The sequence below is a fragment of the Sinohyriopsis cumingii genome, chromosome 8 (genome assembly GCF_028554795.1).
Source record: "Sinohyriopsis cumingii isolate HCF-2022 chromosome 8, ASM2855479v2, whole genome shotgun sequence".
Taxonomy (NCBI): domain Eukaryota; kingdom Metazoa; phylum Mollusca; class Bivalvia; order Unionida; family Unionidae; genus Sinohyriopsis; species Sinohyriopsis cumingii.
Genome location: NC_142968.1, coordinates 14,310,697 through 14,335,271, shown reverse-complemented (window position 1 = coordinate 14,335,271; position 24,575 = coordinate 14,310,697). Strand labels below are relative to the sequence as shown.

Sequence of the window (24,575 nt, the reverse complement as noted above, 5' to 3'; positions counted from 1 at the left end):
ACAAGACACACACCCTTTTATATGCGCTGGTCTGCCATGACTATAAATTAGTCTTTGGTATTTAAACTTGAGTCATTTGACGTTTTACACTCAAAATGAAACGATCCAATTCATTTGAGAAGAAAGAAGAAGAAAGTAAGAGGCAGAAACGTGATCTATCGCCTCGTACCAGGGCTAAAGTCTTGGTACAAATTCATGCCAGTGATTTTGAAGAGGACATGAGTGAACCAGAATCCGAACCTTCTAAACAAAGTTCACCACCCTTAGTCAACCCTGAAAAATACTATTCCATTCGAGAGACGGAAAAGCGCTCCTCTAGAAAATTTAGAACCACGGCTTACAAATACTCAGTGAAGTTTAAAGATTTCAAGGCTGAAGTACCGTTAGAGAAAGCAGAAGGGTTCATCACTGGGGTGTGGAATTCTTTGCTCACCGCACTCAAGCGACAATGTCAACCCAAAGAAGACGATCGCTTGAGACTTTCCATACAACACGACGGTTTGAAATCCCCTGTTTGGATCGAGTTTAGCACCCCTGCAGAATTGACTGCTTCCAAAGTCATGGACAAGATTCAACACGTACAACAATCTAATGACCAGTTTGACATCACCGATGGAAAAGCCACACTCGACATGACCCACGTCTCTCCTCCTCAAGGGACCGGACAACGCCATAAGGTTTTATTGGTGAACGACCTTCGCATCACCAAAACGAGCCTCGTCCGAATTCACAACCCTCAAGACCAGACGTGTTTAGCCAGGACTATCGTGGTGGGACGTACCTATGCCAACAAGAACGACACGGTAGAATGGAAAAGAGCCTGGGAAAACATTCGAAAATCGAACCGAGCCAAACAACGAAGTGAAGCAGAACTCCTGTTACAACAAGCTGGCCTGTCCAAAGACACACCCTGTGGCATTCCTGAAATGCAAAAATTGCAAGATGTCCTAGCTCCATTCTACACCTTGCAAGTGCACCCTCAAGAAGTGCGCGGGCCTCTGTTGTTTCGAGGCCAAGACTTTAAGGATGGAAAATACATTCACCTTTATCATCACAATGAACATTTCGATACCATTACCACCATCACCGGATTCCTGGGATACAAATATTACTGTGAGAAATGTGACTATGGTTATAATAATCGAGAGTAACACAAACATTGCGGATGGAAATGCTCAGGATGTTTGGCCTCTCCACCCTGTCTGAGCGAAGGATAAGAAAGAGTACATTGTCCTGCTTGTCTGCGCACGTTTGTCAGCCCTGCCTGTTACCAACAACATCTGAAGACGCAAGGTTCACAGCAGAAATGTGCTTGTCAACTGCTGAGATTGTGCCCTACCTGTGGACAAGGCCTACGTACCAATAATGCCAAGACACACGTATGTTCAGGAAAGAAAAAATGTCACATGTGTCACCACATCGTGGACTTGGAACACGAATGCTACGTGCAAAAATACCAGCCCCCACCAGAGAAAGAGGACGGTCACAAGAAGAAAGGCAATTTCATCTTTTTTGATTTCGAATGCATGCAAGAGACCTGTATTCACATTCCTAATTTTTGCGTGTCTCATCGAGCGTGCGAGAAGTGCATTCAAGAACCTATCTTCAGTCATTGCCCTCACTGCAGCAAGATTCCCGAAGGGCGTGAAAAAATCTTTCGAAGACCGAACACGTTGGCCGATTTTGCCCAATGGGTTTTAGACCCCATCGACAAGACGTGGAGCCAAGAGGACATCGAACGTTACGGAGATTGTCATCGTCATGCCACGGTGATGGCTCACAATTTCTTCGGATACGATGGACAGTTTCTTTTGAGGTACTATACGGAACATGGCACCGAACGTCCTAAACTGACTTTGAACGGAGTAAAAATCATTTTCATGCAAGTGGGACAAGTGCAGTTTAAAGATTCGATGAGTTACTTGGCCATGCCTTTGAGTCGAATGCCTAAAACGTTTGGAATGACAGAAATGGCTAAAGGGTACTTCCCACACTTTTTCAATACGGAAGGCAATCAACATGCCGTTCTACCCCATTTACCTGAGGCTCACTATTACGACCCCGACAACATGCGTACCGAACAACGAGAAGCTTTCTACGCTTGGTACCAGGCTCACGCCTCCGACCCTTTCGACTTTCAGGAAGAAATGCTAAAGTATTGTCGTTCCGACGTGGACATTTTACGGCGTTGCTGTGGCAGATTTCGAGAACTGTTCATGGAACACGGAGGGGTCGATCCTTTGAAAGAAGCTTGCACCATTGCCAAAGCGTGTTCCTTAGTGTTCAGGCAACAATTCAAGCCTGAAAACACCGTGGCTGTCATCAGTACTCAAACGAGCCACTATGTCAAACGTCAATACTCGGTCAAAGCCCTACGCTGGTTACATTACTTGTGCGACAAGGAAGACAAATGGATTCAGCATACCCGCAACGGAGGAGGCGAAAAGACCATCGGAACGCATTCGGTCGATGGCTGGGACTTAGAAAAACCCAAGATCGTGTACGAGTTTAACGGTTGCTTATTTCACGGATGTCTCGTCTGTTACCCTGACCGTGGCACTAGAAATCAGTTTTTACAGCGAACCATGGAAGACTTGTACCAGGACACTTGTCAGCGACGCCTAAAGTTAGAACAGCAAGGATACCAAGTGGTGGAAATGTGGGAACACGAGTACGATCACCGTTTGAAAACCGATCCCGAATTCAAACGCCTCGTAGAAAGTTACCAGTGGGTGGACCCGCTCAACCCGAGGGATAGTTTGTACGGAGGAAGGACCAATGCCACCTGTTTGCTGTACCAAGCCGACGAAGAGAAAGGAGAAGAAATCAAATACTTGGACGTGTGTTCGCTGTATCCCTACGTGTGCAAATATTGTCGCTTTCCTGTAGGGCACCCGCAATTGTTCACGGAACACATCGACCTGAAAAACATTCGACAATACGAAGGTCTGATCAAGTGCAAAGTTTTGCCTCCCACGGACTTGTACCATCCCGTGCTACCTCACCATTGCCAAGGCAAACTGATGTTTCCTTTGTACCGTACTTGTGCCGAAACGTGCAACCAAGACCAACCTTGTCAGCACACCCGGGAAGAACGTGCCTTGACGGGGACGTGGGTTAGCGTGGAATTGTTCAAAGCTCTGGACATGGGATACCAACTGTTAGAAGTGTACGAAATTTGCCACTTTCAAAAGACACAACAATACCACAAGGGTGACCCAAGTCAGAAAGGCATTTTCGCCGACTACGTGGATGCCTTTTTAAAACTGAAACAAGAAGCCAGCGGCTATCCTTCCTGGTGTCACACTTCCGAAGAGGAAAAGACATTCAAAGAGAAATACTATGAACAAGAAGGTATTCCTTTAGACCACATCGAGAAAAACGAAGGCAGGCGATCGTTTGCCAAAGTGATGTTAAATTGCTTGTGGGGTAAAATGGCACAACGACCGTGTTTATCCAAGACGGAATATTTGACCGAACCTTCCCGCTACTTCCAGATGATTCACGACAAAACCAAATCATGAAACACGTGGACTTCGTTCGCGAGGATTTGATCTTGGTCAATTACGAAGAAGATCTGGACTTTGTACAAGACGACCCCTTTGGAAATGTCATCATTGCGGCTTACGTGACAGCCCATGCTCGCTTAAAATTGTACGAAGCTTTAGAACTGTTAGGGGAACGCGTCCTGTACTTTGACACGGACAGTTGCATTTACATCCATCACCCGAGTCAACAGCACCCTGACATCGAAGGAGACCGTTTAGGAGCCTGGACAGACGAGCACCCCGACGACAAGATTCTAAGTTTCGTCAGTGGCGGTCCTAAAAATTACGGCTACGAATACCGAGACCCACAAGGAGAAGTGCACACGAAGTGTAAAGTGAAAGGATTGACTCTGAATTATCGTACCAGTCAAGTGGTCAACTTTGGGGTATTGAAAGAAGCCTTGCAATCCGGAGAGGATGAACACTTTAAAGTGACCACCTATCAACCGAACAAGATTGTACGTTTACCCACTCATCACATCGTCAGTCGACCCTTGGAAACAGCCTATCAAATCGTGTACCAGAAGCGAGTGCGACTTCCCAATCATTTCACTTTGCAGTATGGACATGTTGGTATAAAACTTTGGCTGTAAGCGGATAGCCACCCACCAGAAGGATGACATCACCACAGGAAGAATCGAGTGAGAAACCCGATGAGAACTCCAAGTTCAAACCCTACCATTTTCCGGTTTTCTTGCCTGACTATTGTGATTGTACTCGTCGATTGGACACGTTTCAAGCATGGCCTACAGATAGGAAAGGATTACCTTCTTCGCATATTTTAGCTAGAACAGGATTTGTCTACTTGGGACCTGAGTCAGGATTGGGATATGAAGTACAGTGTTTCGCTTGTGGCCTGAAGCTACGAATGGATGTATGTATCTATAAAGTTTCAGCTATTCTGGACCATACTCGATGGTCTCCGCACTGTCCTTACCTTTCTATGGCCTTTCCACCCATGACATTACGGTACAATGATGACGGTACCTGAGAGACGGTACCTTCCAAAACAAGACATAAAAAACATAAAAAAGAACGATGTACAAGCTTGAGACTGCATTGCGACTAGTATAAAAAGGGGCTATGGTAAAGATCGATAGTTCATTGGAACTACCAAGACCGAGCGAACAAGATGAATACTTTCAGAGAAACACAAAACAAATTTAGACAGGCACAATTCAAGTGTGGAGCTTCGGAAGTGGAATGCGATTGTGAGCCTTGCGATGGATACGATGCTGTACGTTGTGACCTTAGCGATGCCGTAAAGCATCATGGGAACTTTGTTCTCACTACCCCTATCATGGAAAGTGATGCTGTGCGTGTCAAACCTGAGGGATGCGAGAGCGATGCCACTCGTCCTCTTGGACATTTTACTGGGTTTCGTTTTAAAGGTGGATGTTCACCTTCACGTCTACCCCCCTACGGATGTCATCCAGCCCTGAGCAAACTCCTGCCCATGTTACGCAACCCTCATCGAAACGAACCTGTGAAAGACGAATATACGTTTCCTGTGCGTTTGTCGGAATACTGCGACTTTGAAAATCGTCTTCAATCGTTCAAAGGAAAATGGCCTAAGTATCTGGGAAGCCCGACCCCCGAAGAATTAGCCAGAGCCGGATTTTTCTACTTGGGCGAAGGAGATAAAGTCAAGTGCTTCAGTTGCGGTGTGTCACTTCACCACTGGGAACCGCAAGATTCGTCCTACGTAGAACATGCTCGATGGTCACCGAATTGTCATTACTTACCCTTAGTGGGACCGAGACATTAAAGTAACTTACCATGTCGTTGACGGAGAAGTAACCAGTTTGGCTAGGAGTCAAATGTTGGACATCAACGAGACCAGTATTTGAACTTCATTTCAAAAACGATATTGAATTATTACCTAAAGAACTGCAAGAGAAGATTTACAAGGAAGTTTGGCAGGGACCTGCCAGAGTGAAATCTCAATGGGTGACTGTAGAACTTTTGTGCCGAGAAATTCACAAGAGGAAAGTGAAAAAATCAACCAGTGTGTTAGATTTCTTTGGGTCAAGTGTGCATTCGTCCTATTGTATTACTCTAGACCGTTTACATCAAAAGAGTTCAGTGACATTCTTGGACGTTACCCTGCATGGCAGTGGCCAGAAATTACTCACTATGTGGATTACTTTTGCTCTAGGAGAAGATTGTGAATTGTACGGACTGACCTCTTCATGGATACTTTACAAGAGAACATTCGTGCTTTGCCTGTGGAGTTGAGAGAAATGATTTACCGAGAGCTGGTCAAAATACAAGTCAAACGTAAAGAACAATTGCATCCGAAACGTCACCAGATCTTTAACCACTGGTACCTGAATGGTGTAAGAGACTTGATTCGTCAGAAATTGTTTCAGTGGTCAGACCTTGTTCAATACTTCCAGGCCCCCGATGATCCACGTGTTGATCATTTTGGTTACTTCGAGATTCACCTAGTGCAACACATTGAGAAAGAGAAGGTAAAGGATTCCCGACATATTTTACGTGGAATCTACTTAGCGGAAGAGGAAACATCTAAACAAACTCTGACGTTTCGGTTACAGTATGCAACATTTAGGTTCCCCACTGGAGAACGAAGATGTCTGGCTAGAAAGTACGTGTCTTGTTTCCGAAACAAAGAGACTATAAAAACAGGCTGCCATGCCACGACTTATGTCGTATGTAATCCAACAGATTCCGTGGAAGGAACTCAATGACCATATTCAAACTGTGGATCATTACCATCGATTATTACAAGAACTTTATCCATTCAATTTGGGACGACAAGTGGTGTGTGTCTTAGTGACTTGTTTTCTGGGATTTCGTTTACCAGCCGATTCCTTGTGGACTCTTAACGAACAGTATTTACCACCCCATTCAACATGAAAGTGGTGCCTTTAAATGTCCACGAGAGACTCCTTTTGCTCAAAGCCTTACGTTTTCATCTGGATACTTCTCGACCTCTACGGGAAAAAAAGATTCGTCAACTTTTAGCTACCCGAGACGTGTATGACGATGTGTGTGTAACTTGTGACTGACACCCCCATTGGACAGATGTCCGTGCCTGGAAAAAATGGGATTTTGAGGCTTGGACCCAAGAAGTGGCCCATTATGCTCGAGAGTTGTGATCCTTCCTTTCAACGTCCAAAGAAAAAAGTTACCTTTCAACCTCTGTTAGTGACGGTGCCAGAAGAACCCGTCACCCAGGACAGGACTGTCGTGGACAGGCCTGAAAGACCCTTTCGGGAGGACACTTGTGTGACCTTACCCTCTATAGAACTGGTCAGAACATTACCCAAAACATGTTGTACAGACACTTGTGTTTATTCCACGTTGATGGTTATCATGTGCCTTTTATCCTTGTACTTAAGCCTTTGGATTTTATGTCTTTTTGTCTTTCGTATTCATGTTTAAAACATTCAATAAACTTGTCCTGAAAAAAAGTATATAAACTCTTGTCTTGTTTGTTTTTGTGTCACAAGTGACATTCCTAACACTATGGCTACCTCTGCTGTCTCTGCTCCCTCTTCCTCTACTGTCAAAGTCATCGACGAACACTTAGATCGTGCCAGTTGGGAGGTTTTGTATCTTCGCCATCCTTTAACATGCTTATTGCTGGACCTGGCGGTTCAGGCAAAACCGAATTCGTCAAACGTTTGATCGAACATAAACATCATTTGATCGATCGGCCACGTCAGCGGATAGTGTGGTGTTACAAAGAGTGGCAATCGGCGTACAGCCTCTTGCGAGAAAGTCAAGGCGATTCCATCGTGTTTGTGGAAGGCATTCCTAAAGAGGACGACGGCATCGTCTCTGAATCCAGTCAAACCCATTTGGGCATTTTTGACGACATGTTAGGAGAAGACGAAGACGAAATTAAACTGTGGTTCACGCGCAAAGGGCATCACCGTAATGCCAGTGTCGTTTACATCACCCAAAATTTGTTTCAACAAAGTAAAGCCCATCGCACCATCAGTCTCAATGCGCATTACGTGGTCTTGTTTAAAAGCCCTCGAGATAAATCGCAAGTGCAAGTCTTAGCCAAACAGTTAGGAACGCCTTGGCTGACTCAGGCGTACGACGATGCCACTCAAACTCCACACGCCTATTTACTCGTCGATTTGAAACCTACGACCCCCGATGATTTGCGATTTCGTACCCACTTGTTTCACCACTGGTGCCAAGACGGAGGGCCTGTCCTGTACACGTCTCCGTCCTCGACTTAATTTCACTCCACAAAAAATCTATAAAAACCTCAGACCCTTTTCCTCTGTCTCACACACATTTTGAACATGACGTCCCTTCAGTCACATCTTCCCGTCAAATTGATTCGTGCCTTGTATGGCATCAGTTGACAAAAAAATCCAGAAATACGAGCTCGTGTCTTAGAAGCTAGTCTCAAAGAAGTCTTACGATGGTTCACGGTGACGGCACGTCAATTACTCCAAGGGATCATTCAGATTCCTCATCAAACCAAACGCTTTTTTGATCGAAACAAAGTCGCTTTGGTCCAACTGGCCGATCCCCGCATCGACACTCAAACCAAAAAACAAATCATTTTGAAACCTGGAGGGAGCGGTACTCTAGGAGGGGTCATCATTCGCTCTCTCTTAAGATGGGATCCTAATGTCCCCAAACTTCTCCCCAAGAAAAAAAAGTCAAACGAAGCCCCAAGAAGAAGAAAAAGAAACAGACCAGGTCCCCAAGGAGAACTTCTCCAGTGGCGGGACCCTCCTCTTACCAGACACCACCCCGGAAAAAGAAAAGAAGCCCCCAGAAAAAGAAACAGAGAAAAAGTCCCCAGAAAAAGAAAAGCCCACAGAAGAAAACTAGTCGCAAGAGAGGCACTTCGGCCAGGACGCAACGTTACACTCGCAAACCACGATCTGCCATGGCAGTGACCGCGTCTCCGGCAGCCTCACGTTCATCCACTTCTCCGTTGATGACACCAAGAACTGAAGAGTACTTGGAGACGTTGATCACACCAAGAACTTCTCCGATGATGACCCCAAGAACTTCCCTAGTTGCAGAACCCTCCAATTTAGTGGCAGTGGCTGCTGCTTACAAAGTACCTTCTCCCAAAATCAAAGTCCAAGAAAGATCGGGCATGTTACAAAGTTTACTGGATTTGTCCAAGCAAGAACCGGCTCGATTTAGTCCGTTGCGTACCCCTGCACGACGTGTCATGCCTGTCCTGAAGTTGATACGACGTAAAGACAATCAGTGGCGACGCGTTCCAGTATAAAAAAGTGTGTGACCAAGTAGGGTATCAGTGTTTTGGTGTTCCACAAGATGTCACCCTCCAGAAAACATCCCTCTTCTAAACAACCCCAAGGAAAGAAAAGGAAAGGACTGCCTCCTCGTTTAGTCAAACATGGGGACATGTTATCTGTCCTGTCCAAAGCTTCTCCACCTCTACGAAAAAAACGATCCCTTTGTCCAAACACCAGAAACAATGCTTAGGCAAACATCGTCACGTTCTTCGACAAATGGTTCAAAAGAAAATTCCAATTCGTCAAAAGAAGAAGATGTTGGTCCAACGTGGAGGCATTTTGCCCCTCTTGTTAGGTCCCTTACTGAAAGGAGTCTTGGGAACCATGTTGGGAGGACTGGTGGGAGCAAGATAAAAAGGCCCTCGGAAGTCCCAAGATCTCAGAATCGACCCCTGACAACCCCATGGAAGGACGAAAACTAGCTTTAGTGCCTTACAAACGATGGATGGAATACCATCGTTGGCAAGAACAACGCACCCCGAATTTACCTCCCAATCCCCATTTGAGCGAGATGTCCCAGTTACAACACCAATTGCAGTCCTTGATGGATCGCCAAGATTTGTCCGAAACAGAAAAATCGCAAAAGTACGGTCAACTCTTGCAACGACTGCAACTCTTTCACCAGAAAGCTTTAGACGAAACAGCTCTACCCACTCTGAAAGATTTTAAGACCTTGATGAAAAGTCCAGCACCATCATTACTACCACCACCACCACCACCACCACTACCATCCCCAGGGGTCACCAGAGATGCTACCCCACGAAGACCTGAGGAAGAAGAGATGCGAGAAGTGTTTCAAACACCGTCAGCAGCTCCCATTTCGAGTAAGATTGCAGCATCCTTGTTGACCCCGTCCCCCACACCCCAAAGAGAAGAAATGAAAGCTTGGGTTAAAAAGATGATGTCCACTCCTCCTTCGACAGAAGTGAAAAAGAAAGAAGGGAAACCAGAAGTGAAAAAAGAAAAAAAGACCAAAGCCATTCGATTGTCATTTCCACCACCACTACCTTGGACTTCTACTCCCGTAGCCCATCGGACACGTAAATCCGTTTCTAAACCACCCTTTCGACCCACCCAAAGTAGCATCACCGAAGAGTGGGTGACTTATTAACACACAAACAAACACAAAAAATGGAAAAAGTCTTAGCCAGCATTTACTACGATCCCTCCCATCCTGCAGGTTGCGCAGGAGTTCAAAAATTGTATCGTGCTGCCAAAATGCGACTGAAAAGTCTCCGTTTACCTCAAGTGCAACGATGGTTACAAGAACAAGCTACCTACACTTTACACAAACCCATTCGACGCAAGTTTTCCAGAAGTCGCACCCGAGTGGAAGGCATCGATCATCAATGGCAAGCCGATTTAGCCGATGTCTCTCATTTGGCCAGCTACAATCGTGGCTACCAATATTTGTTTTGTGTCATCGACGTCTTTTCCAAATTTGCCTGGGTCGTGCCACTGACTTCCAAATCGAGCAGCGAGTTAGTGCAAGCCCTGCAACAAGTGTTGAAACAAAGCGGTCGTCACCCTCTTCGATGGCAAACGGACAAAGGCACCGAATTTCTGAACCAAGCTTTCCAGAAAGAATTAAAGAAACGTGACATTCACTTTTTCACCACCTAGAATCCCGAAACCAAAGCCAGCATCGTGGAACGTTTTCAAAGCACTTTGAAAGAACGCGTGTGGAAATATTTTACGCATCATCACACTCTGAAGTACATCGATATCTTACCGTACTTGCTGCAAGCGTACAACCAATCTTACCATCGAAGCATCGGACGTGCCCCGCAAGAGGTGACTCCCGAGAACGAAGTGCTGGTGTTTGAGCAACTGTTTGGTACGTCCCGGACGAGGGCTGCCCCCAAGAAAAGTGGAGTGTTGACCGTAGGAGATTGGGTGCGCATTGGCAAAACCAAACGCACTTTCGACAAAGGTTACTTACCTAACTGGACTACCGAATTGTTTCGTGTCACTGGACGAGTGCATGGCCGTTATCCTGCCGTCTATAAATTGGAAGACATGAACGGAGAAGTGCTCAAAGGAACGTTTTACTTACCCGAGTTACAACGTGTCACCAAAAAAGAAGACGACGTGTACGACATCGAAAGCATTCTCGAACGCAGAACCCGTAAAGTGGGCAAACGACGTGTCAAAGAAGTCAAAGTACGTTGGAAAGGATATCCACCCAGTTTTGATTCTTGGATCGACGCTTCGCAAGCCATCGACTATAAAAAGAAGTGACCATCATGCCCTTTCACACAGACGCAGCTACGTCGACCACTCCTTCACCCAGTTCTTCTCTGCAAGATTTACAAAAACAACCTTTGTGGGTGTGGTGCGGAGAACGTGTGCCTAAAACGCAAATCGTCTTTTTCTGCCAAATCTTCGTGGTGTATTGTGTCATCGGGGCAGCCATCGCCAATTTAAGTTTGCAACAAGGAGACAAACAATTGTGGACCATTTTATTGAGCAGTTGCATCGGTTACCTGCTTCCCAATCCCTCCCTGAAATTCTCCTCGAACGGGAACCTTGTGCCCAGTGCCAGTGCCAGTCACCACTCCAATTACAACCACAATCAGAACTCCATTTTGGGCGGAGACACAACTCTGACGTCCAGTAACCCCTCGGACAGCCACAGAACTCTGGAATTATGAGTCGCCAAAACCAATTTTACTTAACCTTACCCAGTGACAGTTCCATAGAGGTGTTTCCCAACAACATGTTGTGCTGTGACACGGCCAAATTACCTCAGGCCATCCCATTAGATCACGAAGCCCATTGGGAAGTGGCTTTAGTGGAAATGATTCACCCTACACAAATCCAAAACATCACTGAAAAGCAAAACACTTTTGATGTCGAAATCCTGAACCAACAATTGCAAGAAACCATGAATGAAATGGGGTTTTCAGAGGACACAAGACCATCCAACAATTCACCCTTCAATATCTACACCTTAAAAATTCCGGCAGGGTTTTATTTTAGTGGCCAACATTTGGTGGACACCATTGCTTCCAGGTTCGACTTAGCCTTTGGCAAAGCCCTGAACAGAATCAAAAAAAGTGTCACCCTGGAGTACCATAAAGTGGCTCGTCGCTTACTGATGAAATTTCAGGATACCCAAACGTTGTCCATCAGTTTTAATCGTGACTCGTTTGAAATTTTAGGTGCAGACACAAAAATGGCTCCAAATTTTAAACCGAAGATCAACAGCAATATGGAATTTTACAAGTTTTTTTGATTCCCTGTAGAACTGAACCAAGGACTGAATGTGATGTTTGTGTACTCCGATGTGGTGGAGTACAACGTGGTGGGACATACTTCCGTGCCGTTATTGCGTGTCATTCCTTTCAAAGTGGATTCTGCCACGAACGTTGACGAGGAAGGTGGAAACACTTATGACGTTCACCGCGAATTTGTACATCCTCACTATTTGCTTGTCAGCAAGTCGTATTTGGACACGGTCAACATTGCTATAAAAGGAGATCTGGGAGAAAATATTGCATTCACCAAAGGAAAAGTCACGGTGAAACTCCATTTTCGAAAACGGTTCTCTCACAATTCGTAAGTCATGTATCCAGTGAACCGAGGGGTTGCTCGACAGCGAGGACACGGTTTAGGAGATATGTTAAAATCGGTTTTTTGTTCGGTGGCCCCGGTGTTGAAACCGATGGTGACACGCGGATTCCACGCCTTGAAAGATGCGGCACTGACACAAGGCAAAGAATTTCTCCAAAATGTCATCATCGACAAACAAAATCCTAAAGAAGCCTTCGTGAGGGCAGGCAAAAATGTCTTGCTGCAAACGGGCAAAGACCTTTTGGGCCGCCGAGAAACACCTATAAATGCCCTGCACGCTACCGAGTCAGGCATTCAGCAAGGACAAGGCAGAAAGAGACGACGAAGAAAACACCCTTTCACCAGACTTCACACATCTAAAGCTAGAAAGGCAAAGAAAAGAAGAACCGTTCGAGACTTAGACGTTTTCGATTATTGAGACACAGAACAAAATGATGCACCGAGAATCTTGCGCTTGTTCCAAGTCGGAACTGGATCTGTTTGCCATGCCCCCCACCATGATGACGATGCAAGAATCTCAGTGGGTGGAATTTCATCCCGTCTCCTCATTGACCGATTCCGCTCCCATCGAGTTTGAAATCAAAGGACAGCCCGAAGATTACATCGACCTGAATAGCAGTTACCTATACTTGAAAGTGAAAGTGATCGAACCACCCAACACTAACCTAGACAATGATGATGCATAAGCTCCCGTCAACAATTTAATGCATTCCTTGTTTAGCGAAGTGGACTTGTACTTGAATAACAAACTGGTCAGCAGCAGCATGGATACTTACCCTTATCGAGCGTACCTGGAAAATCTCTTGACGTACGGAAAAGAAGCCAAGAGCACTCATCTGGATGCTTGCGTGGTATGGAAACCTGACAAAGCGACTAAGTTCAACGGCCTTACACTTGCCGGGGATGCTTCAAATACAACGGGATTTGTAGAACTACGAACGAAAATTCATCTAAGTCGTAGTTTAGAATTGATGGATCGCTTGCATCTAGACATGTGGTTACAAGAAAAGTATTTGTTGAACGGGGTGGATATCCGCTTGAGACTGAATCGCAGCAGTGTCGCTTTCCATTTGATGGCTGCTGCTGATGCCACTTACAAAACCATCATCCAAGAAGCCAGACTCTACGTGCGTCGTGTGCAAGTGTTACATAAAGTGGGAAACGACGTCAGTCAAACGTTGAGCAGCACGACCGCCAAGTGTCCGATACGTCGCGTGGAAGTGAAAACCTTCACCATTCCTGCTGGACAGCGATCCATGATCGAAGATCATCTGTTCCAAGCACAGTTACCCAAGCGTTTGATTGTTGGCATCGTCAAGAATTCAGCCTTCAACGGAGTCTACCATGAAAATCCTTTTGAGTTTGAACATTACAATGTGTCCAAGATCGAAGTCAGTCGCGACGGCAGGACCTTGTGTACCCGACCTTTTGAGCCTAAGTTCAGTGACAGGAATTATTTGAGATCGTACTTGTCACTGTACGAAGCTACCGGACAGTTAGGAACCAACACCAGTCACGGTATTACGTACGAGGATTTTGCAGAAGGCTATGCTTTATGGGCTTTTGATTTCACTCCAGACCAAGGCAGCGACGAGGGACATTTCCACCCTATAAAATCCGGCCAGATTCGTGTGGAAATTCAGTTTGCGAGTGCACTACCCTCAGAGAACACAGTCAACGTCATCCTGTATGCGGAATTTGACAATACCATAGAAATCAACAGTTTGAGAGAAGTCATTCTAGATTATTAGAAGCTATGGAAGACTGTTATCCCTCTTTACCTAGTGGAGAAACTTTGAAGATGGAATGTGAGGAAACTGTGGAAGAAGAATCCCAAGACAAAGACGAAGAAGTTATCATGATGAAGTCAAGATGGCCAGAACAAGAAGCCCATTTAGTTTCCTGTTTTGCTACATTCCTGACAGATGTAATGAAAGAATTGATCAAGGAAGAGTGCTATGGATGTCACAACGATCATCCCAGTCAAATTCAACACGACAAATGTCTCATGTTGAGCCAAGAAGAAAAATTGGACGAATATCTGGACAAGGCTTGGGGTGTCATCGAGATAGAATTCGTGTTGAACGAGTGGTATAAAGACTTGGATAAACATTGTTCTCCTCCATTAACGTCTCTGGAGCGTCGTCGCATCGAATCTCTCTTTGACCAGAATAAGAAGTCGGAGCCAAACGCCTTTTACTTGTCAGACATTTTCAAGCAAAAGGTCAGGATCGAATTGATGACTTATCATTATCTGTGAAGAAGAAAAGAAACATGGGTACCTGGGAACTTTATTATCTTTTGAACCACAGTTCGTATACGGCTTCTTGGAATCCTGTCGTCTGTGCTAAAGATGAACTCCCTCATCGCAAACCTCAAGACCATCTAGCTTGCGTGATCAACACGGACGACAGTCATCTCCCAGGAACCCACTGGGTAGCCGTCTACTTTCCTCAAGAAGGATGTGTGGAATATTTCGATTCGTACGGATTGCCCCCTTTGGAAGACGACATCATTGACTTTATGAGAAGAAATGCTCAGACCACCCGATTCAATAATGTGAAATTACAAGGCGCAGATTCCTTGGTGTGTGGACAGTACTGTGTGTATTTTCTGCATCATCGCAGCCTGGGCTATTCCTTAGAACATTTAGTGACTCATTTTGATCCTCGTTCTTCTTCTAGAAACGATGTGAAAGTAGATCGATGGTTTTGTGACCATTATGCTTATCTTTTGTCTCAAGCTAGGAAACATAGTGTCCATCAATGGCCTAATGACTTCCAACAGTGGAAATCACAATTTCATTCACAACGTTGTCAGCCCTGTTTAAAGTAGAGTGTTAATTCAAAAAAAATGTTTGAGATTTGAAAAAAATGTTTGATGTTATATTGTTGGATTATTGTTAAAAAATGTTAGAGTTGTTTGTTAGTGTTAAGTGATTTTGAATAAAAAATGTTGTGTTTTAAAAAAAAAAATGCCTTTGTCTTTTGTTTGGCTATAAGAATGTTGATTCATGCTTTTTGACTTCTCTCTATCCCTCTCATGGCACTCATTGATCGTTCCGGCTCGAAAACCGTAGAGGGATGTTTTCCTTCACGTCCGCGCTTTGACTTTAGGAACTGGGGCAGTTTCCAGTCAAACCATCCATTGTCGACTCATCCTCCTACGAAGATGTGCTCCAAACTAACTAAGCTAAACGAAGCCTACGTGAATTTGGGTCAGACACAGTCTGATACCGAAAGCTGAAGAGATAGAGAATGTGAGAATGTTAAAAGTCACTGAAGACCTGATAGAAGAGCTCTTCAGAGAAGAAGTGAACAGGGAGAAAGAAGAATGGACAGAGAAGTACAGACTTCAGAGACAGCAGCAGCAGCAACAACAGCAGCAGCAGCAGGAACCTGAACCTGAGAGAGGCTTTGTCGATTGTCGTATCGACACCAAAGAGTTCTTCTTCTCTTTCCGAAGAAGCAGACATATCGTCAGAAAGTCTATCCTCAGAGGACGTCGCATTCTTAGAAACTAAAAGATTGCCATAGCAAACAAAAAAAACAGCCCTTTTCAGGGCTACCCAATACTCTAGAAAAGATATAACAATCGATTTGCCAATGTGTGTAGGTAGAGTAGTGTGAATATAAACACTAACTCTTTTTATAGTGTGAGGGTATGTGTTTGTAAGTGCTCACGTACGTTTGTGTGGATAGTAGATTAAGATCATGTTTTTTTTCACGTGCGTGGAGAGTAGATTTGGGGTTTGATTGGATAGCTTTGCGTATGTGAATAGTATATTGAAGTGATTAATGAAAATTTTTAAATTAGTAATGGATAGGAAAAAAGTGAGTGAGTGTTTCTTTTAGGTCCGCGCATTGTTTGGTCATGATCTAGGTAATATAAATTTTGTTTTAGGGGATGTTTTCCTTCACGTCCGCGCTTTTACTATAAATTGAAAATCACTGGGCAGTCTAGCTACCCTTTTCATTCGTTGACAAGACAATGAATACCAGAACTGTGAAACTACTAGAACTCCAGATGCACCTGGAATATGCCAGGCGCATAGTAAATGAACTGGCCGCGGAGGCCATAGTAGAAGAGGCAAGGATAAAGAAAGAAGAGGAGGAGAGAACACAAAAGGAAGAGAAGGAAAAGAAAATAAGAGAGAGGATGGCTTACAAGATACCAGAGACAGAGGATTGGGGTGATGAAGCTGATCATCCTCCCTCTGCGCTCCCAGTCAAACGAGTCAACTGGAAAGATTGGAGTAGAAGATGTGTGTGTGGTGCCAGGCCAGGAAGGTGCCAGCATTAACCAGGTGTCCTGGAGTTCAAAAACAAACAGCCCTTTTCAGGGCTACCCAAACCTTTAGAAAAGAAATAGTAATCAATTTGCCAATGTGTGTGTGTGTGTGTGTGTGTGTGTGTGTGTGTAGAGTAGTGTGAATATAAACACTGACTCTTTTTATTTGTGTGAGTGTGTGTTTTTTATGTGTGTGTGTTTGTAAGAGCTCAAGTAAGTTTGTGTGGTTAGTAGATTATTGGGTTTAATTATAATGCTTTGCGTGTGTGGATAGTAGATTTGGGGTTTGTTAATTGCTGCTTCAGTTATGTGGATAGTATATTATATGAAATGAGAAAAGTAGGGGATGTTTTCCTTCACGTCCGCGCGTTTTAAGTGATAATCTAGGTAATATCAATTTTGTATTAGGGGATGTTTTCCATCACGTCCGCGCTTTCACTATAAGAACCCACAAAGTTCGTCGTTCGCACCATTCTAAGGAATAAAAAAAGAAGATGAAAGTGTCCCAACTGTTTAATGATTTAAGGCATGTTTATTTCTGGATGGTGGATGGTGAATATGGAGTTGAAAGGATTGAAAGAGATTGGAGGTTAAGAACCAGTGTGCACTACGTGAACGAACTAAAATTAGCCAGGGAGATGATAGAAGGATTAATTGAAGAAGAAGTGAAGAGACTGAGAGGGCTAATAAATCCCCCTTATGTCAGAGTGGGGACATTAAAAGAGGCCCTGGAGAAGGTAAAAGAAGTAAGAAGGCTTTTGGAAGAGATAGAAAAAATGTCAGAGTGGCCTTTTGTCAAAAGGAGTGTTGAAAGATTGAAAAAAGGGGAAGAAAAGATGAGAAAGGTGATAGATGAAGAAGTGGAGAAAATAAAGGACAGGTGGGCAAAAGATAGAAAAGAAGAAGAAAATAGAAAGAAAAAGGAAGAACTAGAGAAACTGAACGCTAACTGGATAAAAATCCAACAGAAGTTCCGAGCCATGGGTCACCCGGACTGGATACTGGAAAATGAAAAGAAGAAGAAGAAGAAAGGAATGATGGAAAAAATAAGGGGATGGATAAAGAAGTGGACGAGTTAGAAGAAGACGAAGAAACCCAAAGGCCCTTTTCAGGGCCACTCATAGGTCTCGAAAAGAGATTGACTTTCCATTGCCAACCCTCTTTATTTTTTATTTTATGTTTTTAATTTTTTTAAAAAAAATCTCTTGTTTCAATTGCCTTTGTCCCTAGAATAGATATTTTTTTCTCCCATTGTTCAAATGCCTTTGTCCCTAGAATGGATATTTCCTTTCTCCCATGTTAAATTCCCTTGTCCCCAGAGTGGATACCTTTTCTTCCCATGTTAAATTTATATAGTCCCCAGAGTGGATATTGCTTCCCATGTTAAATTTACGTAGTCCCCAGAGTGGATATTACCTTTTAAACATGGAACTCCCCTAGTCCCTAGACCGTCCCACCTTACTACTCACGCCACACATCGACCCCAATTCATGGGACACAGTTCTCGTAATAAGTGTTAATAATCTTCCACAGTTTGAATGCTCTCATTGATTTCCTTCCATGGAATCTGTTGTATCACTACTGATAAAGGTTGTGGCATGGTAGCCCGTTTTTATACCTCTTTTTATCGGAGGCAATAAGTGATGTTTGTGCACAGAGATGATCGTACTCCAGTGGGGAATCTAAATGGTATAATCACTAACTTGTACATGACACAAGTTCCCTCTTGAACTAAGTTTGCGTTGTGTAAAGGATTTCGGTAACACACTAACTTTTCTTCTAAAATTTGTTGCAGTACTTACGATGGTTTACAGTGACAGCACATCAACTACTGCAAGGCATCATACACGTACCTCATGAACCGAAACGCTTTTTTTTAAAAACAGAAACCAAATAGCCTTGACGCAACTGGCTGTTCTCGATATCAACACTAAAACCAAAAAGCAAATCATTTTGAAACCTGGAGGTAGCGGTTTTATTATAAACGATGGATGGAATATCATCGTTGGCAAGAACAACGGCAAGAATAACGACACCCGTATTTGCCTTCTAATCCTCATTTGACCGAGATCTCCCAGTTACAACACGAATTGCAGTCGTTGTGGGATCGCAACGATTTATCTGAAACAGAGAAATACCAAAAGTACTGTCAACTATTGCAACGACTGCAACTCTTTCATCAGAATACTGTGGGCGAAACAGCTCAGCCGTCTACAAAATATTTTAAGACCCTGAAACGTCCACCGCCACCACTACCCCCAATGACCAAGGCAGAAAAAGGAGGAGAAGAAGAAGAGTTTCAAACTACACCAGAAAAAGTACGCAAGTTAACAACACCACCAGAGAAAGTACGCAAGTTAACAACACCACCTACATCGAGAATTGGATGGATTAAAAAGATGATGGCCACCCCTTCTTCCATAGAAGAGAAAAGGAAGGTGAAGACAGAAGTGAAACAAGAACCGATTACCCCTGTTCAGACATCCTCCTCCTCGTCGACAACTATTACTTGCCAACTTACAAACTAAGAAAAGTAACAAACAAAAAGAAAGTGTACCATCAGTGAAGAGTGGGTGACCTAATAACAAAAAATGGAGAAGGTGTTAGCAAGCATTTATTACGATCCATCCCATGCTGCGGGAAAGGGAAAAGTTCAGAAATTGTATCGTTCTGTTAAAACCCGTCTGAAAAGTTTCCATTTACCTCAAGTACCACGATGGTTACAAGAACAAGCCACGTACACTTAAGACAAACCCATTCAAAGAAAATTTTCCTAACGTCGCACCCGAGGGCATCGGTCATCAATGGCAAGCTGATTTAGCCGATGTCTCATATTTAGCGACCTACAATAATGTCTACAAATATTTGCTTTGTATCATCGACGTTATTCACAAATCTGTCTGGGTTGTGGCCATTGACTTCCAAACCGAGCAATGAGTTAGTGCGAGGCCTCAAACTGGTGTTCAAGCAAAGCGGTCGTCACCCTTTTCGATGGAAATCCGACAAAGGCCCCGAATTTCAGAACCAATCTTACCACAGAAGCATCGGAGGTCCCCCCCCCCCCAAAGAAGTGACTCTCGACAACGAAGTGACCGTTTTTGAGCGCCTGTTTGGTACGTCTCCGGCGGTGGCTGTCCCCAAGAAAAGTGGGGTGTTGGCAGTTTGAGATTGGGTACGCACTGGCAAAGCCAAAGGCACATTCGAAAAAAGTTACTTACCCAACCCAACTGGACCACCAAATTGTTTCGTGTCACTGGACGAGTGAGTGGCCGTCATCCTGTCGTCAATAAGTTGGAAGACAGGAACGTTTAATTGTCCCAGCTACAACGCGTGACCATAAAAGAAGACGAAGGTGTACGACATCGAAAGCATTCTCGAAATAAGAACCCCGTAAAGTTTGTAAACGCCGTGTCAAAGAAGTCAAAGTGCGTTGGAAAGTGTATCCTCCCAGTTTTGATACTTAGATCGACGCTTCGCAAGTCATCGACTAAGAAAAGAATTGTCCATCATGCCCTTCCACAAATCCTAAGCTACCGCTACCACTGCAGTTGCCACTCCTTCACGTAGTTCTTCTCTGCAAGATCTACACAAGCAACCCTCGTGGATGTGGTGTGGAGAACATGTGTCGAAACACAAATCGTCTTTATCTGCCAAATCTTTGGGGTGTATTGTGTCATCGGTGCGGCCATCGCAAATTTAATTTTGCAACAAGGAGACAAACAAGTGCGAACTATTTTACCCAGTAGTTGCATCGGTTACCTTTTCCCCAATCCTTCCCTGAAATACTCCTCAAACGGGAACAACGGAAACCTTGCCTCCAGCGTCCGTCACCACTCCAACATTAACAACCACCACAGAAATCCTCTTTTAGAACTGCTCTGGCTTCCAGTAACCCTCGGATAGCAGAACTCTGGAATTATGAACAACAACCAATTTTGCTTAACGCTACCCAGTCACAGTTCCATGAAGGTGTTTCCCAACAATACTTTATGTTGTTACACGACCAAATTACCTGAGGCCATCCATTTGGATCACGAAGCCCATTGGGAAGTGGCTTTGGTGGAAATGATTTACCCTACACAAATCAAAAGCATCACTGAAACTCAAAATACTTTCCAGGTCGAAAACCTGAACGTCCAACTTGCACGAAGAGATGAATAAAATCGGGTTTTCAGGATACAAAAAGTCAGCAAGCAATCCGTTATTAAGCATCTATACTGTAAAAATCTCGTCATGCTATTATTTTAGCGTTGAACATTTGGTGGACACAATTGCTGACAGGTTCAAAGCAGCGTTTTGCAAAGCCCGAACAGAGCAAAAACAAGTGTAAAGATTGAGTACCATAAAATGGCTCGTCGCCGACTGATGAGGTTTCCGGATACCGAAACGTTGTACATCAGGTTTGATGTCAGTTTGTTTAAAATTTTGTGTGGACATCCACAGCTGGTAGCACAGAATATGAGCCCGAAGATCAACAGTAATATGGATTTTTACAGGGCTTTTGGTTCACCTGTAGAACTGAATGAAGGACTCAATTTGATCTTTGTTTACTCCGATGTGGTGGAGTTCAATGCCGTGGGACACACCTCCGTGTCATTACTGCATGTCATTCCTTTCAAAGTGAATTCTACCACGGTCACTGACGAGGAAGGTAGAAACACCTATCATGTTCACCGCGAATTTGTACATCTTCACTATCTGTCCGTCAGTAAGTAGAATTTCGACACTGTCAACATTGCTATAAAAGTAGATCTGGGACAAAATATTCCATTCTTCAAATGGAAAGTCACCGTGAAGCTCCATTTACGAAAACGATTCTCTAACGAGTTCTAAGTCATGTATCCAGTGTACAGAGGAGTCGCTCGGCAGCCAGGACATTTTTTAGGAGATATATTGAAATCGGCCTTTCGTTTGGTGGCCCCCGTTTTGAAATCGGTCGTGACACGAGGATTGCACGCCTTGAACGATGAACTGTCCGAGACTTAGGCGTTTTTGATTATTATTAAAAGAATCACAGAGAAAGAAAGAAAATGATGCAACGAGAGTCTTGCACCTGTTCCAAGTCGGAACTGGATCTGTTTGCCATGCCGCCAACTAAGATGACGATGCAAGAATCCCAATGGGTCGAATTTCATCCCAACTCCTCTTTGACGGCCTCAGCTCCCATCAAGTTTGAAATCAAATGACAGTCCGAATATTACATTGATCTGAACAGCAGTTACTTGTGCCTGAAAGTCAACGTGAACGAAACGGATGGTAGCGATTTAGATGGTGATGAGCCAGTAGCTCCCGTCAACAATTTCTTTCATGCATTCCTTGTTCAGCAAAGTGGATTTGTACCTGAATAACAAACTGGTCAGCAGCAGCATGGATACTTACCCTTATCAAGCATACCTGCAAAATCACTTGACGTACGGAAAAGAAGCGAAAAACACCCATCTGGATGCTTGCGTGGTATGGAAACCTGACACAGCGGGCAAGTTCGATGAGGTGGGAAAAACGATTGCACCAATAAGGGATTCAACGCACTTCAGGAACCTTTCTGCAAGCTGAAGTTTAGAACTGATGGACTGCTTGCATTTGGACATGTGGTTTCAAGAGAATTATTTTCTGAATGGCGTGGATGTTCGAATGAGACTCATTCATAACAGTACCGCTTTCCATTTGATGGCTGGTGATGCCGATTACAAAACCTACATCAAGGAAGTCAGACTTTACGTGCGACTCGTGGAAATGTTAGCTAAAGTGTGAAACGACACCAGTCACACTTTAAGCAGAATGACCGCCAAGAATCCGATACGACGCGTGGAGTGAAACTCTTCACCATTACCACTGGACTCCGATTCAAGATCGAAGATCATCTGTTCCAAGGTGAGTTACCCAAGCGATTAATCATTGGTATCGTGAGCAATGCAGCCTTCAACGGAGCCCACAATCAAAACCCTTTCGAGTTTAAACGTTACGACGTGTCAAAGATGGAAGTCAGTCGCGATGGCATGACCTTGTGTACCAGACCCTTAAAACCGGACTTTAGTGTCAAGATGAATTACTTGAGGTCGAACGTATCCCTGTACGAAGCCACCGGACAGTTAGGAACCAACACGTCATGGCATTAGATACGACGATTATGCAGGAAGCTACGTTTTGTAGGCTTTTGATTTCACTCCAGACGAATGCAGCGACGAGGGACATTTCCACCCTTGAGTTTGCTAAAGAACTACATGGGACGGTGAACGTCCTCCTGTATGCCGAATTCGATAATGCCATAGAAATCAACAGTTTGAGAGACGTCATTCTTGACTATTAGAAGCAATGGAAGCCTGTAATCCCTCTTGCATACTGGAGAATCTATGGAAATGGAATGGGAGGATACAGTGGAAGAAGAACACAAAGACACAAACGAGAAGGGCATAGTCTTGAAATCTAGATCCCCAGAACAAGAACAAAATCTATTCTCCTGGTTTGCCATGCATGTTGCAGAAAAAATATTGAATTGATCAAGAAATATTGCTATGGATGTCAAAACGATCATCCCAGTCAAATTCAACACGATAATTGCCTGATGCTGAGTCAAGAAGAAAAACTGGACGTGTATCTGAATGAAACTTGGAGTCTCATCTAGGAAGAAGCAGTGTTGCATCAGTGGTATAAAGACTTGAGTGATCATTCCTCTCCTCCATTGATGGCTCTAGAGATCCATCACACAGAAGCTGTCTTGGCTCAGAGTGCGAAGACGAAGCGAAGAAACGGTTACTTGTCAGAGATTTTCAAGCAAAAAGTTCGGATTGAATTGATGACTTATCATTAGGTGGAAAAAACAAGAAAACCAAATCAACACAAAATTCGATACCTGGGAACTTTATTACCTTATTAACCACAGTTCGTGCACTGCTGCCTGGAATCTTGTCGTGTATGGTAAAGAAGAACTGCCTCATCGCAAACATCAAGACCATCAAGCTTATGTCATCAACACGGACGACAGTCATCTCCCAGGAACCCACTGGGTGGCCGTCTTCTTTCCATGTGATGATTGCGTGGAGTATTTTGATTCGTATGGATTGCCACCTTTGGAAGAGGACATCATTGACTTTTTGAGAAGAAATTCCCAGACGACACGATTCAATAATGTGAAATTACAAGGCACATATTCCATGGTGAGTCGACAATATTGTGTGTATTTTCTTCATCAACGCAGTCTTGGATATTCTTTGGAACATTTAGTGACTTATTTTGATCCTCTCTCTTCTAGAAACGATGACAATGTAGATCGGTGGTTTTGCCACCATTATGGTTACCTTTTGTCTTTAGCTAGGAAATGTAGTGTAAATCAATGGCCCAATGACTTCCATCAGTGGAAGTCTAGCTTCACTTCACAACATCGTCAACCTCGTCAAAAATAGTTTGTTATCAGGAAATGTTTGTTTGTTTATTTGCTTGAAAAAAAATGTTTTATATTTAATTGTTGATTGTTAGTTGTTTGAATAAAAATGTTGTGTTTTGAAAAAAATGTGTCTGTCATTTGTTTTCAATTTTATCATGATACATGCTCTTTGACTTCTCTCTATTCCTCATTCTCAAATCAAAAATAATAGCGTTCCGACCAGCAAAAAAAACCGTAGAAATATTTTTCATCGCGTCCGCGCTTGAACCATATAAAGCGGGGTTATCTCCAGTCTGACCTTCATTCCATTCGATAGTCAGACGCCGAACAGTGAACACCTGGATTTTGCCTCTCTTAAGAAGTGGCAGATCCAAAACATACAAGTTTGTTTTTGGCTTCGATGCTGCATGACCACAACCAACAAATCTTTACCACAACCTTCAACCACAACAACAACAATAATATCCAGAGGATTTGCATACCGCTCAGCAGTTTCGACCTGCAGACGAGGCC

General features: G+C 43.9%; 1 protein-coding gene across 1 annotated transcript in view; it reads left to right on the top strand.

Moving 5' to 3' along the window:
• The window catches only part of LOC149793014 (uncharacterized), a 52,530-nt gene that overhangs the window by 15,230 nt on the left and 12,725 nt on the right, over nucleotides 1–24,575 (top strand). The window lies entirely within an intron of this gene.